We start from the raw sequence: 18,527 nt of genomic DNA, 5'->3' as shown, positions 1-18,527 counted from the left end.
GTGTTACCAGTTTATTCCAATCAAGATGGCTTCAGGTGTGCCATACTTTTGTCATAATGAAGACAGTAAGCGCTCAAGTTGTTTTTAAGAACACTCTGGGGCATTCTGTCATTGGGCTATACTTGGGCTACATCTGGGTGATATTTGGGCTACATTTGGGCTCTTTTGTCTCTGGTGGCCATCTTGGGAGACTTATTTGTTATGAAGTTTCCTAATTTCCTCATTTACTGCAGTCTCCTCAGTAGGAAATACTTTCAGTTTTTTACTTTGATTCCATCAAGAAGGCATTCAGATGTGTCACACATTTGCCATAAATTCAGAATGTTCGCACTCTTTTTGCTCATTAGATCACTGTAGTAAAGCTACTGCTCACCAGGGAAAACTGCTGCTGGTATTGAAAGTGCATGTTTCAGTCTGCATGTCAGAATTTTTTAATGAAATAGAAGAGGATTTGAGAAGTCACTCAAAATGTGCCCTAATTTTTCTTTGTGCAGCACTAATCATACTTTTTATGAAAAATGAACCCCCTCATTTTGTTCCTTTTTAAATTAAATGTTTTAAGAGTTACCACTTTAATCCAAGCAAGATGGCTTCAGGTGTGCCATATGTTTATCATAAGTAGGACTGTTAGCACTCTAGTTGTTCTTTGGAACACTCTGGGAAGCTGCAGTAGAACACAAAGGAATCAACTGACAGTCTCTGCCCTTGTTGGATGTACATGTTTTACTGAGAATGTCAGACTTCATTCTCACATTACTGAGAAAGATATTGTGAATTTACAGAAAATAAGCTCTCAGTTTAGCTTATAGATCACCTTCCAAACCTCTGTGGGAAAAGCATGAGAAAATATTTTTCTCTCAATCATGATATCCCAGCAGAAGACTTTTTCACATGGTGAAATCACCTTAGAACATACCACAATTCCTAAAATGAGTATGGTACCATCAACAAATGATTTATAATGTAACTAAAGTCTTAAAACCTTCTATTAACTGCAATGCTTTTTAATGAGGTGCTATCATGTATATTGGTCCCAAGATGGCTGCCAACACTTCTTGGATGAAGTGCTGACAGCCAATCAGATCTCAGGATGAGATGTGTGGTTATGCTCCGCCCACATATATATATGATTTTACTTTTGATTTTCTCAGGAACTACCAAACAGATTGACACCAGACCTGCAAAAGGCACTTCCCTGACCTGAGGACTACCTCTCTGCCAAATTTCAAGTAATTCTGTTCAGCCGTTCGGGCTGTACCTTCGACTAAAGGTCCTATGGAAAAATGCATGAGGAAAACGCGTTTTGGGACCCCCCCTTTTTTCTCGGCCCCCACTTGACGAATCACCCCGAGACTTTCAGGGTAGGAGTGGAGCGGAGCGCCCCACCTATTTTGAAAATTTTGCGAGGATTCGTCAACCGGCGCCAAAGTTATTCCAAATAGAATGTTGCAGATTTCCTATGGAAACACGGTCCTAACTATAACTATCTACTGGCGACCGCCAGTAGATAATATATATCTAAACCAAAGGTTTCAGGGACGTTATAGTTAGAAACTAATCACATAATTACATACGATTGGGACATACTGAAAAAGAGATGCTATGGTGGGTTATAGAAGTAGTGAGACCCACGATTAGACAGTCCAACGTTGATCGCATACTTACGATCAAAGAAAATCAATGGATCTGTAAAGCTGATAACATAAAACAGGGCTTAAACTGAGCGACTGAATGGCATACTCTGGCATGCCTAACATGACATCGAATTGTTTTACTCACACAAGAGTCTCCAACCTTTTACTGTATTCACTAGTGATGCATCTATTCTCTGTCTAACAAGATCATGACTTTGTTAAATTGTACTACCATCTGTGATTATGCTTTATTTCATTATATGTGATGTACCGATGTTAAAATTTTTTTTGAACCAGTTATAAGTCGATCTAGATTATTATAGTGTAATTACAAAATGTTGAAGTGCCTTTTGAAACTACATTGTATAACGATAAGTCTAAGCTGATTGCGTTGTATATACTAGAAAGTACAGATATGATGACCTGACACTCGGATGATTGTTAACTTTGGTTTTTGTTCACTCATATCATGTAACTGTCTTCTGTAATCATACGAACTGACGTTACCACTCTAGTAACTTTTAGGTATACAGTGTAAGAAGATATAGTCAGGTTTTGAGCAAACCATAGGAAACAATAATCAAGCGATTTCTGGGTAATGTAATGTTATTGAACTCTTTCGGCTATGAAATTAATTTTGCTAGTAACGCACAGATTACGACTCATAGCATTAATGGATACTAGTGTCTTGTATTGGATCATTCCAATATGGCCGCTATGCTGTAGATAAAATCTCTACACTTAACATCTCACACCGACTATCACAGAATTCAGTGGTGAAACATTATTAATATATTCTAAGTACAAACTTCAACATGTACAGTAGTTGCACATTATAGGTTATTTCGATCATGTAACTTGTCCATTAAATATAGATATTCCAAGATGGCCGCTACGTTTCAGCAAAACTTCGCATTGATCCTATTTCCTAATTGCAAACACCTGACACGCAGCTTGACACTGCTCTTTAAAAAACGCCGCTAACCTTGAACTCACGTTCGGGTTCCTGCGTTCTGACGGCTGTCGGATTCCTTTACTCTTGGACAGAAATGTAAGTAAACTTAGACTCCTCGTGTTTCACTTCACGTAACGAGCCTGTCTCCCCCCCCCCCCCCGGGAACAGGTAATTCCAACATCATTAAGTTGGACGCTTAGGTGCACGCTGGGATTAATTCATGTCCCCGTTTCTTTTTCTTACAACTCGGATTAATTTGTTATGCTCACAGAGTTTGTTTTAGAACTTGGATTGTTCGATATGTGTCTCTAAACCTAGAGTCTTAAAAACTGACTGAGTCGAGTGTAGACATAGTGCAAAGTAACCTTCCCTCTTGATCATACGTAAGATCGGTTTAATGTTCAAACAATAACAGGTTACAATGAGTTACGATCAGAAGTAATGCCTTGCCTCTCTCTGTGATAGTGTCCAACCATTCCAACTACATCATGCTAATGTTTTGTTAATTCACATGTAACTAGTCAATCTTGACACTATGACAATGACTCTTATCTCTGACAACGCAAAATGATGACATATATATGACGTTGTCTTTCAGTGTTACTGCAGAGTTCCAAATAAAGAACAGCAAATCAGGAAGGATAGTCTCCTCCTTTCGGCACACAAGAGCACTTCACTCATGGTGCTACCCCGCAGTGTCGCTATATCCCTCCATAAATATTAGGAAGGATCGTCCTCACCTGACTAGGATCGGGTAGGTTTTGATGACAGATGTATTTATAAGTCACTACAATATAATTTTTCACCACTGAGTTTACTATATGCTGTAATTCTCTTTTGATTTCATAGAACCAGCATAAACCATTTGATGAGGAGAAGAAATTGCTTTTTCCTTAGACTGATTTCAACAAGTCATAAGTAAGCAACGTATTAAACGTTAGACTTCAGCTAGCTATTTACATTATAGCATGCTCTTACTCCTTTACCTCAATTACACAGACATTTGAATGCTGTAGATATTGTTGGTCTTTGGGGTATCACTTCACGATAATAAGTTAAAATGAGTGCTCTCCACACATGGGCTACTTCTTTTTTCTCTGTTTGTATCAGCAAGAAGAGAACAAGTATGTTTACTTTGTTGTAATTAATTTACACTATGTTTGTATAGGAGTTTTTTTAGAAATCTCTACTGTCCTGAAGATGGTCTGACGGATTGATACCACCACAGACCGAAACGTCGACTTCATCATCTATATCCATAACATCAATTATGTACAGCTGATTGTTCTCCTAGCACGAGATAAATCTCTGTGTTCTCTTTTGGATTAGATGTTTTCTGTCATGAAATGTGGATAACATTCCCTTTTGTCTCTCTTCATGCCATATTGCACATTTAATTGTCTATCTGTACTCCTTTTTTACTGATTTAACATATAAAAAGATCTGTGATTATTTCACAAAAAGCTATCCCGTGTGTGTGTTTTCATATTTTATGTGATTAGTTCGGCTAATTGACATGTTGTTGAGTATCTGTTTTGAACTCACCCCCAGATTAATTTCCTAAACTAAAAAAGATACAATTTATTCAAACAAAATCCCTTGTTGGCACATTACCTTTTTGTTTAAACCTGCCCAAGCCCTCAAGGGTATATTGGGTCTGTTTCCCTACGGTTACACTATAGTTAGAAACTAGCATTTAAAAAATCCTTAGAAATTCACTAAAAACCATTGGTTTCAGGGACGTTATAGTTAGTTGGACATTTCACTCGTACCAAACCAGAGAAATTCAGCCGTTATACTTAATTGAGCTAACTATATCTCGTGCCCCCGCAATGCACTGCTGATGATGTCACATATTACATCACTCATGACATTAGCAGTGACATCACTGATAACATCACTGATGACTTCTCAAATGACATCACTGATGACATCATCCAGAGACTGGGTGATTTTTAAAAGTTTAAGAATGTTAATTATAGATACGCAAAGGTGTATTGAATAATGAGTAGATACATGAGTGTCTGAATAGATGATTTAGTCGGTGCGTGACTGACTGTTTAAGTGAGAGATTAAACGTGTCTTAGTGACTGCATGGGCAAATGACTAATCTGTGTGAATGTCTGTATCAGTCTGTCAGTTGGTGGTGTAAGTGGCTGCATGGGTTGGTGAGTAGCTACATGAGTGTCTATATGGGTTAATGATTGGTTTCTGATTACTTGTATGGGTGCCTGAGTGCCTGTGTGGGTGGGTGGGGTATGTGTGACTCCCTCCATGGATGTGTGAGTGAGTGATTCAGTGGGTGTATGGGTTCATGAGTACATCTGCAAGGGGCTGTATAGGTGAGTGAGTGTGCGTATGCCTGTGTTGGTGAGTGAATGGATGTCTCAGTGGTATATCAGTGAGTAACTACATATGTGAAAGGCAGTTTATGTGAATGTTGCAGTATATAAGTGACTATACGTGAGAGTGAGTGATTGTGAGAGTGGCTGTATGGATGAGTGTGTGCCTGTGTCAGTGATTGTATAAGAGAGTATGTATGTGTTAGTATCTGTATGAATAAGTGAGGTGATGTGTGTATAACTGTATTGGTGAGTAAATGACAGTGTGATTGGGTCTTTGGGTGACTAATTAGGTGTGTGAGTAACTCTATGGGTGAGTGGTGGTGGGTGAGTGTCTGCATAGGTGTATGAGTGCACATGATACTGCATGTATGAGTAACTATATAGATGAATGAGTGGACATGTGTGTAGACCTAGGGATCAGTGAGTGGGTATGTAGTAACTGGTATTGGTCTGTCTATGGTTTCAAAAATGGTAGTCTGCATTTTAGAGTGGGTGTATCAAATGTTATATTAGGGTGTGAGGAGGTGCATCAGATTATCACGTGGATGATGTCATCAGTGATTTCATCAGTGATGTCATTTGAGCTATAACGTCCCTGAAACCTATGTTTCAGTGAATATATATATATACACACATAGATACACATAGATACACATATAATATCTACTGGCGGTCGCCAGTAGATAGTTATAGATAGGACCGTGTTTCCATAGGAAATCTCAAAATTCTATTTTGAATAACTTTGGCGCCGGTTGACGAATCCTCGCAAAATTTTCAAAAATAATGGGGCGCTCCGCTCAGCTCCTACCCTGAAAGTCTCGGGGTGATTCGTCAAGCGGGGGCGGAGAAAAAGGGGGGTCCCAAAACGCATTTTCCCCATGCATTTTTCCATAGGACTTTTAGTCGCAGCTACAGCCCGAACGGCTGAACAGAATTACTTGAAATTTGGCAGAGAGGTAGCCATAAAATCGCATTTAAAAGCATATCAATATCTATACGCGCGCAGGGTGCTCGCACTGTGCAAGCCCTGTGCGCGCACCATGCCGTGCGCGAGCGTAATTCTGATTGGTTGTTAGATGTCAGTAAACATTCGAATCGGTCGAAATCAGGAAGTGTCGGCCGCCATTTTGTCTGTTGCACTGAAAAGGAAAGGTGGAGAACATAAATAGGGGACAGAGTAGGGAGTTCTTGACCCCCTAGCCATTGTCAGGGGGTCACAGTAGGACCACGAAGGACCAAAAAAAAGTTTTAATTTTTTTATAAAACATCGCGAGGTGCGCGCACTCTACCCGCACCCGAAAAAAAACATTAAAAAAAAAAGAATTATAAATCAAGTTTAAGTGTTTAGATATTAGGTGGCTCTAAAAAGAGCCCTTGTGTTTATTGAGTGTTTTTCGGTACCTACAAGTAAGTACCGATGCAGAGTCTAAAGTTCAAGTGGAAGACTCTGTTCCCTTCATCATTGAAATGTACACCGTCTCCTCTATAAATGTCTTGCATGTTGTAATGCAAGTTGTTGTGGTATATAGAACCCATACCATAGTCTCTGAGGAAAGCAGAAACAGACTTATTGACGTGCTTTCTTGCTTTGTCAATCTGCGGACAAAATTGGTTGGACCAGTTCCACTTTTGCCTTTGGCATATATTAGAATATACAAAGGCAGTTTGTGGAAAAAGTGACATCAATTGCAGAAAGGTGTCCTTAATAAGCATTTCCAGACCTACCCCAGTTAAAGTGCCTAGGTCATTTCCACCACAGTGCACAATAATAAGGTTAGGCTGAGGGAGATGTAGAAAGGTTTTTACCAAAGGCATTAATTGGTGCCACTTTAACCCTCTCTGACCAATCCATTTAATGTCTACATTTGGCAAAGCAAGGTCTTTTACAATACCTCTTTTTTCTGCAAATTTTTCACTCCAGAAGACATAGCTATGACCTACAATCCACACTGTGAACATCTTTCAAGGAGAAGAGGATACACTCAGGAGATGTCTTTCAGTAGAATGGCAATATGAAAAGAAAGACAGTTGAAAAATGGAGGCATACATACTTTTTTTAATAAAAAGAACTCATTGGCTGATTCAAACCATTTTACAGTTAAAACTAGACTGTATGTTTACATTTTTAAAAGCATGTTTTGGATTGGTACAGAAAAATGTGTTCCCACTGAACATTACTTTGGATTTGCTGTTAGGTTTGAAAAGTCAAGCACTCTTGCTCTTTGGATTTGAAACATTGTGTGCTGAACTTCTGACCTCTCTGCTCACACCAGTGTTCCATGACCTGTTGCTATGGTAGCAGGCAGAAGTCATGTTGGAGGAAGGGATGATTTGGAAAGGGCTTGAAAGTTGCAACCAATAGAAATGTGTGATTCCATTTGAAAAAATGTGGGAAGGACTGTGATTTTCCATTAACATGTATATGTGTGAAAAAAGAGAGGGAAACATTGCCATTTACTGGTTGTGGTGAGAGGAGAGAGGTGTACAGCTCTGAGATTCTGGCTCTGATAATCTGCTGTTTGAGTGCCACATTTCTTTCTCAACTAACTAATTTTAAAGGTGAGTTATGAGTTTGAGAGTTGATGTATGTGGTGATTTTTGATATAAATATTAGAATTGTCATTCTTCTTTTAAAGTTGTGTTTTACATTTTGTGTTTTAGGAGATATTTAACTGTCTTTAACTTGTAAGATATTATGGAGTATGTCTTCACTGTAAGTTAAGGTGTACTGGTATCACTAAGGAATACTGTTTTGTGCCTAAAATCACATCATGAGTCTTTCTGCACACAGGATTTGTTGTCAGAGATTTAATTTGTGTTACTCTTGTTCTGTTAGCCTTGCACTCGCAGAAAAGGGGCAGTTTGTTTTCTTAAAGTGTGATGGTTAGCATTCAGCAGAAATCAGTTACTCATAAATGAGAGGCAAATGCAAACACATTTGAAAATAGCATGGTACATTTTCCTATCACTTTAAAAGTTTTTTTTTTTCATTTTATGTTAAGGAAGATATTTAAGTGCCTTGAACATGTTAGATATTATGGAGTATGTCTTCACTATAAGTTAAGGTGTACTGGTATCACCCAGGAATACTGTTTTCTGCCTAGAATCACACCATGAGACAGTGTGCACACAGGAATTGTTATCAGAGATTTAATTTGTGTTGGTCTTGCTCTATTACCCTTGCACAAGCAAGGAAAGGGGCAGCTTGTTTTTTGTAACACATGGTCATGGTCTCAAGGAGCTGTTAGGACATGTGCTCTTTTCTGCTTGTCTAAAATATAAGAAAAATGTGTCAGGCTGTCACAGTAATTATCACTTGCTCCACCACAGTACTAAATGTGCTTTCAAATTGCCAAAGAAAATATCGCTTTGTGCTTAGAATCACACCATGAGTCTGTGTGCACACAGGAATTGTTGTCAGAGATTTAATTTGTGTTGCTGTTGTTTTGTAAAACTTTCACTTTTAAGAAAGGGCCAGTTTCTTTTCTTCAACTGTGTTGGTTAGCACTCAGCAGAAATCACTATCTCAAAAATGAGAAGCAAATGCAAACACATTTGAAAATAGCATGGTACATTTTCCTACCACTTTAAAAGTTGTGTTTTACATTTTATGGTAAGGAAGATATTTAAGTGCCTTGAACTTGAAAGATATTATGGAGTATGTCTTCACCATAAGTTAGGGTGTGCTGGTATCACCCAGGAATACTGTTTTCTGCCTAGAATCACACCATGAGACAGTGTGCACACAGGAATTGTTATCAGAGATTTAAGTCGTGTTGGTCTTGCTCTATTACCCTTGCACTCGCAGAAAAGGGGCAGCCTGTTTTTTGTAACACATGGTCATGGTCTCAAGGAGCTGTTAGGACATGTGCCCTTTTCTGCTTGTCTATAATATAAGAAAAATGTGTCAGGCTGTCACAGTAATTATCACTTGCTCCACCACAGTACTAAATGTGCTTTCAAATTGCCAAATAAAATATCGCTTTGTGCTTAGAATCACACCATGAGTCTGTGTGCACACAGGAATTGTTGTCAGAGATTTAATTTGTGTTCCTGTTGTTTTGTAAAACTTGCACTTTTAAGAAAGGGCCAGCTTATTTTCTTCAACTGTGTTGGGTAGCACTCATGAGAGGCAAATGCAAACACATTTGAAATTAGCATGGTACATTTTCCTATCACTTTAAAAGTTGTGTTTTACATTTTATGTTAAGGAAGATATTTAAGTGCCTTGAACATGTTAGATATTATGGAGTATGTCTTCAACATAAGTTAAGGTGTACTGGTATTACCCAGGAATACTGTTTTCTGCCTAGAATTACACCATGAGACAATTTTTGTAAAAGAAATATATAAAAAATATATTAAAAATTCTAAAATTAGCATTTAAAAACCCTTTGAAATTCACTGAAAAAACCATAGGTTTCACACACGTTATAGTTAGGAATTAGCATTTAAAAAACCTTGCAAATTCACTGGAAAAACCATAGGTTTCACACACATTATAGTTAGGAAATAGCATTTAAAAAACCTTGCAAATTCACTGAAAAAACCATAGGTTTCACACATGTTATAGTTAGCTGGACATTTTACTCGTAAAAAACCAATGAAATTCCCCCGTTATAGTTAGTTCAGCTAACTATAACTCGCGCGCCCGCAATCCACTGCTGATGACGTCACATATTACATCACTCATGACATGGCCAGTGACATCACTCATGACATCACTCATGACATCTCAAATGACATCACTGATGACATCACTGATGATGTCATCCATGTGATAAATTAGTACATCTTCTCACACCCTAATATAACCTTTGATAAACCGACTCAAAATTTAAGAGTTCCATTCTCAAAACCATACATAATGCAATACCAATAACTACATACCCACTTATTAACTCTTAGGTCTACATACACCTCCACTCATTCACCTGTACAGTCACTCATACTTACAGTCACTCCATACAAAACTATCATATGCATTTATACACCTATATAGACACTCACACACCGCCAATCATCCATAGAGGTACTCTCACACCTAGTCAGTCATGCAAATAATCACACTCCCATTTACTCACGTATGCGGTTATACACACTCAAGTTCACTTAGTCATAAAAATAGTCCCACATTCTTACGCTCTTATAGAATCATTGATACAAGCACACACTCATCCATACAGACACTCTCACAATCACATACATATACATTCAATCCCTAACACACCCATACATACACTCACTCAACCATACAGTCCATCACAGATGCACTCTTAAAACCATGCACCCATAGAATCACCCACTCACACATTTATTCATAGAGTCACACACACCCTACCCACACAAACACTCAGGAACCCATACAGATACTCAGACAAGCAATCAATAACTCATATAGACACTCATATAGCTATTCACAAAACCATGCAGCCACTTATACACCAACATACAGACACATACAGACATTTACACAGTTTAGTTACTAGTCTGCAGTAAGATACATTTAATGACTCACTTATAGAATCATGTTACGCACCACAGAAAATAATCCATTTACACACTTGGACAGCCACTCATTCTTCAACAGGCCTTTCCCTATATATATTAAACATATTAAAATTGTTCAGCAACACATACTCAATGGATGACATCATCAGTGATGTCATCAGTGATGTCATTTGAGATGTCATCAGTGATGTCATGAGTGATGTCACTGACCATGTCATGAGTGATGTAATATGTGACGTCATCAGCAGTGGATTGCGGGCGCGCGAGTTATAGTTAGCTGAACTAACTATAACGGGGGAATTTCATTGGTTTTTTACGAGTAAAATGTCCAGCTAACTATAACATGTGTGAAACCTATGTTTTTTTCAGGGAATTTGCAAGGTTTTTTAAATGCTATTTCCTAACTATAACGTGTGTGAAACCTATATATATATACACACACACACATAGCTACATACATATGCACACTTGTGTATGTATATATACACACATGCATACACACATATACATCCCACCCCTCTGTAATTTCTTTATAATCAGCAACTTGTGATGCACCAAGTCACCAATTATAAAAAAAGACATCAGAAATTGACTATTATAAGTTATTACAGTTGAATACTGACATCACAATGCTTGAGGCTTACTGACGTCACAATGCCTGAGGCTCGAGCCAGCAGCCAAGGTGAAAGGAAGGTCAGGTCATGTGCTCCTGTGGTGGTGATTTCTGCACCACTAAATAGACACATACCTGATCCAAATCCCAATATTTATAACTGACCTTACCTTTGCGAATAGGATTATTTATGTTTGCTAACAAAAGGTGGCCTACGTATGGAGCATACAGGGGAAGGGGTTGTCAGCTTTAGGGTGATATTCTTCCATTTATTTTGCTTCGCTCTCCTATTTTGATGTTTGAGTATCTCTGTGAATGAGTAGCAGTATGTGAGTGTCTGTATGGGTGTATGGGTGCATATAGCAGAGGCTGTATTGATGAGTGACTTCGTGTATGAGTGACTGTTTCGGTGAGTGAGTGGATGTGTGTAGATCTATGTATCAGTGAGTCGGTATGTACTAAGTGGTAATGGTGAGTCTATATTTTCGAGAATGGTAGTCTGTATTTTAGAGTGGGTGTATGAAAGGTTATATTAGGGTGTGAGGAGATGTGTCAGATATTAAGTGGATGATGTCATCAGTGATGTCATCAGTGATGTCACTGACTAACTCATGAGTGATGTAATATGTGACATCATCAGCAGAGCATTGCGGGGGCGCAAGTTATAGTTAGCTCAACTAACTATAACAACCAAATTTCTCTGGTTTTGTATGAGTGAAATGTCCAACTAACTATAACGTCCCTGAAACTTGTGGTTTTTTCAGTGAATTTCTAAGGCATTTTAAAAATGTTAATTTCTAACTTTAACGTCCCTGAAACCTCTGTTTGTTTCAATGAATTTCTAAGGTTCTTTAAATGCTAATTTCTAAATATACCTACATAGGTAAGACATGTGCAGAAAGATGAAAAAAGTCACAGAAAGAAGAAAGAGAAGTGCAGAAAGAACCAACAGGTTCAGAAAGAGGCCTACGTTGACTGTACCTTACAACAGACTCATACAAAGTAGCCAAATCACTAATCCTTCTCCCAAGATGTCTTAAACCTCACTTTTCTCTTGAAGGTTCACTATTAATCAACTGCTCAGAATGATAGGCCTACCTACTAACTATAAAACAGCAATCCAAAGCATATCACTGTTGTTAGTCTGACCAAGTTTGTGAAGGTATGCATGTGTGTCTCTGCTTTTACCGAGTAACATGTTATATATAAAAAAAAAAACTTGAATACATGTGTTTCAAACAGCATACACTGTAAATATGTGTACAAAAAGGTGTATGTATTTCTTTATGCTCATAATACAGGGCACATAGGTATTCAATAGCATATTTGAGGGCCTCTATAACACCTATATGCATAAGAAAAGACATGTCTGCCTGTGCAACTGAATGACAGAGCAGAACTGAGAACATTTAACAACCTATAGAGGAAGCTGCCCACTTTTTTATCTACCATCTTCAGATGCATAACACATGTGAGAATAATCAATCAATCAATCAATCAGTGACACTTGTAAAGCGCGCTACATACCCGTAGGGTCTCAAGGCGCTGGGGGGGGGGGGGGTGCCGCTACTGCTCGAACAGCCAGGTCTTCAGCTTCTTCCTGAAGGAGAGGTGGTCTTGGGTCAGGCGCAGGTCGGACGGGAGGGAGTTCCAGGTCTTGGCGGCCAGGTAGGAGAAGGACCTTCCTCCTGTAGTTGCTCTGCGGATGCGGGGGACGGCGGCGAGGGCGTGGTTGGCTGATCGGAGGTGGCGTTTGGGAGCGTAGAAGTTGACTCGGTTGTTGAGGTAGCTCGGGCCTTGGTCGTGTAGGGCTTTGTGTGCGTGGGTGAGGAGGCGGAAGGTGATTCTCTTGTTGATGGGGAGCCAGTGAAGGTCTCTCAGATGTCCGGAGATGTGGCTGGATCGTGGGATGTCGAGGATGAGTCTGGCTGAGGCGTTTTGGATCCGCTGGAGTCTCTTCTGGAGCTTGGCGGTGCTCCCGGCGTAGAGGGCGTTGCCGTAGTCCAGTCGGCTGGTGACGAGGGCCTGGGTGACGGTCTTCCTGGTCTCTGTGGGGATCCACCAGAAGATCTTCCGTAGCATGCGTAGGATGTTGAAGCACGCCGAGGAGACGCTGTTGACTTGCCTGGTCATGGAGAGGGAGGAGTCCAGGATGAAGCCCAGGTTACGTGCATGGTCTGTCGGTTTGGGTGCGGTGCCCAGGGCGGGAGGCCACCAGGAGTCGTCCCAGGCGGAGGGAGAGGAGCCCAGGATGAGGACCTCCGTCTTGTCCGAGTTCAGTTTCAGGCGGCTGGTCGTCATCCACTCGGCTACCTCTTTCATCCCTTCGTGTAGGTTGGCTCTGGCGGCGGCGGGGTTGTTGGTCAGGGAGAGGATCAGCTGGGTGTCGTCGGCGTAGGAGATGATGCTGAGGTGGTGTTTGCGTACGATGGCCGCGAGGGGGCTCATGTAGACGTTGAAGAGGGTGGGGCTCAGGGATGATCCTTGGGGGACGCCGCAGATGACTTCGGAGGCCTCTGACTTGTAAGGTGGTAGGCGGACTCGCTGTGTTCTTCCGTCGAGGAAGGAGATGATCCATTCCAGCGCCTTGTCCTGGATTCCGATGTTGCTGAGGCGCCGTATTAGGGTGCGGTGGCAGACCGTGTCGAATGCCGCGGAGAGGTCTAGGAGGATGAGGGCCGCTGTTTCTCCATTGTCCATCAGGGCTCGGATGTCATCGGTGGCGGCGATGAGGGCGGTCTCGGTGCTGTGTTTGGCTCGGAAGCCGGACTGTGAGGGGTCGAGGGATCCGTTCGTCTCGAGGAAGGCGGCCATCTGCTTGTTGACGGTCTTCTCGATGACTTTGGCTGGAAACGGGAGAAGCGAGATGGGGCGGTAATTCTTGAGGTCGGTGGGGTCCGCTGTTGGTTTCTTGAGTAGAGCGCTGAGTTCGGCGTGTTTCCAGCTCTCGGGGAAGATGGCGGTGTCGAAGGATGTGTTGATGATGTCTCGCAGGTGGGGTGCGATGACAGCGTCGGCCTTGTTGAAGATGTGGTGGGGGCAGGGGTCGGTTGGTGATCCGGAGTGGATGGAGTTCATCGTGCGGATGGTGTCTTCTGTGCTGATCGGGGTCCAGGCGTGGAGGGTGGTGGTGGGGGGGGCTGGCTGGTCGGTCGTGGTGTGCGTTGGTTGGTTGTTGAAACTGCTGTGTATGTCCGCGATCTTGTTGTGGAAGTATGAAGCCAGGGAGTTGCAGAGGTCTTGCGAAGGGGTGATGTCGTTGTTTCCCGCGTTGGGGTTGGAAAGCTCTTTCACGATGTTGAAGAGTTCCTTGCTGTTGTGTGCGTTGTTGTCCAACCGGTCCTTGAATGCTGTTCTCTTGGCGGCGCGGATCAGCTGGTGGTGTTTCCGGGTGGCAAGTTTGTAGGAGGTCCTGTTGTCCGGTGTCGGATCCCTTTTCCAGACTTTCTCGAGGGCTCGGCAGTTCTTCTTGGAGCTCTTGAGTTCGTCGGTGAACCATGGGGCCTTCTTGCTGCCGGGTCTGCTAGGCGGGGTCCTCAGCGGGGCGAGTTCGTCCGCGCAGTTGCTGATCCACTTCGTGATGTTATCGGCGGCCTGGCTGGGGTTCGCTGAGCTGGCAGGAGGGTGTTGGCTCAGGGAGGTGGCGAGCTGGTCTGCTGTGATCTTGTTCCAGCTTCTGCGGGCGGTGTGTTACATATACAAGTAGACATATACCTCAGTCACAAGAGCACGCAGACCTTTAAACTTGACAGCTTGCACATTTGAGTACAAACAGAGGTGAGAGAAGTACAGAAAGAAGCAAGAGATGTGCAGAAAGAAACAAAAGAAGTGCAGAAAGACGTAACTGAGGTGCAGAAAGAAGCAACATGGGGTGCAGAAAGAGGAGTGGAGAAAGAGGCAAGAGGCTGCAGAAAGAGGCAAGAGAGCTGCGGAAAGAAACAAAAGAAGTGCATAAAGAAGGAACAGAGGTGCGGAAAGAGGCAACAGGGGTGCAGAAAGAGGGAAGAGGGGTAAAGAAAGAGGTAAAAGGAGTGCAGAAAGATGCAAGAGAGGTGCAGAAAGAAACAAAAAAGTACACAAAGTAGGAACAGAGGTGCAGAAAGAGGAAAGATGGGTACAAAAAGAGGCAAGAAGGGTGCAGAAAGAAGCAAGAGGGGTTCAGAAATAAGCAAGGGAAGTGCAGAAAGAAGCAACAGAAGTACAGAAAGTCTGATGAGGGGCGGTGGTGGTAGTGTGAAAGATGCATGAGGGTTGCAAAAAGAAGGACGAGGCATACAGAAAGAAGCAAGAGAGTTGCAGAAAGAATCAAGACAAGAACAGAAATAAGGAAGAGTGGTTCAGAAAGATGCAAAAGGGGTGCAGAAAGAGGGAAGAGGGGTGCAGAAAGAGGCACAAGTGTTGCAGAAAGAAGGGACAGAAGTGCAGAAAGAAGCAAGAGAAGTGTAGAAAGAAGCAACAGAGGTGCCGAAATAGGGATGAGTGGTGGAGAAAGAGGCAAGAGAAGTACAGATATAAGCAACAGAGATGCAGAAAGGGGGAGAAGGGGTGGAGAAAGAGGGAAGACGGGTGCAGAAAGAAGCAAGAGAGGTACAGAAAGCAACAAAATAAGTGTAGAAAGAAGGAACAGAGGTGCAGAAAGAGGCAGGAGGGGTGCAGAAAGAGGGAAGAAGAGTGCAGAAAGAGGCATGAGAGGTGCAGAAAGAGGCAAGAGGGGTACAAAAAAACAAGTGAGGTGCAGAAAGAGGCAACAGGGGTGCAGAAAGAGGCAAAAGAGGTGCAGAAAGTAGAAGAGATTTGCAGAAATAGGTAAGAGAATTGCAGAAAATAAAGAATGGTACAGAAAGAAGCAACAGAATTGCAGAAAGATTTACGAGAGGCGCAGCAAGAACCAAGAGTGGCTTGCACACCATTATTACCAATTTAACACCCACATTTAGCAATAAGTAAGAGGTGACCATTCTAGGATTACAAATTACCTTTTACCATGCTGTAACACTTGTCGCTGCATTTTTGGTAACGTATGAGCCGTTTGAGCTAGAAACAAGGCTTTTTTTGGACAAATCTGCATATTCGGCAACAGATGATGGATTATGTGGCTAATGCAGAAAATGCATAATTGTGCGAAAGTCGGTACAGCCAAACAGTCGCATAATTCCAGTGGCCCTGCTCATAACTCTGACTAGGTCCAGAAGTGCTCCTCAGTGGTTCCTTCTTTTTTTTGTCTCATTGAGTTCATAGTTTAGCTTCTATGGAAACGAGGAAGACTAAACCTGAAGTTACCACTTCACAACACAGACTACCACACCACATAATTACTCTCCGTAGCACATAATCCCACTCTACATAATTCCTATACACTAAATACCACATACTTTCTATCCACATAATTTTACTGTACAACATACTACATAATTCCACTACACACAACGTACATCCTCTCCACTCCACTCCACTCCAAAAAACATTAGTAAACAACTTTTACATTTACAACGCCAATAGTTCTAACTCTTCTAAATGTGAGACCTATTACATTACAAATGCTTCTTTAACTGGTAGTCGCGTTTGCAGAGTGGTGGAGAAAGGGAGCCGGGCCTCCAACCAGTGCTCAGCAATTCCGCTGCATAGGACTTACAAGAGGTACCAGGAGGGCTTCTTGGCCCCCAGGGTCCCTCAGGAATAACGTAGACTTCATCCCCCAACCCATAGTGTGCCAGGAGGCACGTTTGCAGAGTGGTGGAGAAAGGGGGGCATGGCCTCCGAAGACCTCTTACCAATCCCACTGTGTGAGACTTACTGGACGTAACAGGAGGGAGTAGCTACCCCTCCTATTACTTCCATTAAGTCCCACACAGCAGCATTGGTAAGTACTCATAGCAGGCCACGCCCCCTTTGACCACCATTCTGCAAACTTGCCCCCTGCTGGGCTCTTGGATGAGGATTAAAGTCCCCTTTGATGCTGGGGGTCCTTAGGGGCTAACTAGCCTTCCTAATACCTCCAGTAAGCCCCAGATAGTGGGATTGCTGAGAGATGCACACAGGCCACTGCCCCTTTCTCCACCACCCTGCAAACATGCCTCCTGGTGCACTCAATGTTTGGGGGATGAAGTCCCCTTGCCTCCTGAGGGTCCCTGGGGGACAATCAGCCCACCAGGTATCTCCAGTAAGCCCCACACAGCTGGATTTCTGACAGTGGTCCGAGGCCACGGCCCCTTTTTACACCACTCTGCAAACGCACCTCCTGGTGCATTGCTGCTTGGGGGATGAAGTCCACTTTAGTCCTGAGGTCCTCAGGACACATGTGGACCTAATTGCCCCACCAAAACAAAGCAGAGTTTGTAATGATAGGACGAGAGCAATGCTCCCGCACTGCCATTGCAAACTGCAATGTCCCGGTGTGGGCACCCCAGGACATTTCCAGAGCCGGCCCTGGGGGGTGGCAGTCCCCAGGGCCATAGAGGGCTCCAGGAGGGGGGGCCACACGGCCCCCCTCCCAATGTGAAAATAGCCCCAGGAGGGGGTGGTCCATGGGGCTGAGGGTCAGCAACAGACCCCCGCCCTCTATTAAAATTGCCCCGGGGAGGGGGTGGTGCCTGGGGCAGAGTGGGGAGTAGCATGAGCCCCCTCACACTTAATATTTAAAATTTAAGCCCCGGGGCTCGCAGGGGCCAGCGAGGCCCCCCTCCCATTATCATAAATGGCCCGGGGGTGGCAGTCCCCGGGGCTGCAGGTGGGCTGTGTGTCCTTCGCATATTACTTCAAATGCCCTGGAGAGGTGGCGGCCCCTGGGCCTGCGGGGGCCCCCATGGGCCCCGCATATATTTTACTTATTGCCCCGGGACCTGGCCCACCCAAAGGCTTATTAATACACAGTGCGGGTCACCGCACTTCGTTTCTTTTTTCTTTTTATTTTGAGCAGGCCTTCGGGGTCAGGGTGTTTCTACCCTGCCCCCTTTTCTTCATTTTTAACACTTTATTTTACCTTTTTTCTTGTGACTCAGTTTTACTGAGTCACAATTTGGCTGCCAACACTTCTTGGTTTGGAGTGTTGACAGCCAATCAAAATGAAGCTTGTGATCGGGAGGGTTTGCAAATCCTCCTTGGTCACCAGATATCAATATTTATTTATTTTTTAATTTCTCAGGAACTACTGAACAGATTTACACCATTTAAAAAAGAACGCTTTCTAAATACTTTCTAAACCAAGACCTACATTTTTGCCAAATTTAGTGTAATTCCGTGGAAATTAACATGGAGAAAATGTGTTTTGGGACCCCCTTTTTTCACAGCCCCCGCTTGACGAATCACCCCGAAACTTTCAAGACAGGAGCTGACCTGCGTGAACAACTAGTTTTGAAAATTTCACGAAGATTTGTCAAACGGGAACAAAGATATTGGCAAAAGACAGTTACAGTTAAGAAATGGAATAAATCCTAAGAAATTCACTGGAAAAAGCCAAAAGTTACAAGTAC

This window comes from Triturus cristatus, chromosome 3_2 (assembly GCF_964204655.1).
Source record: "Triturus cristatus chromosome 3_2, aTriCri1.1, whole genome shotgun sequence".
NCBI lineage: Eukaryota > Metazoa > Chordata > Amphibia > Caudata > Salamandridae > Triturus > Triturus cristatus.
This window is presented reverse-complemented; position numbering follows the sequence as displayed.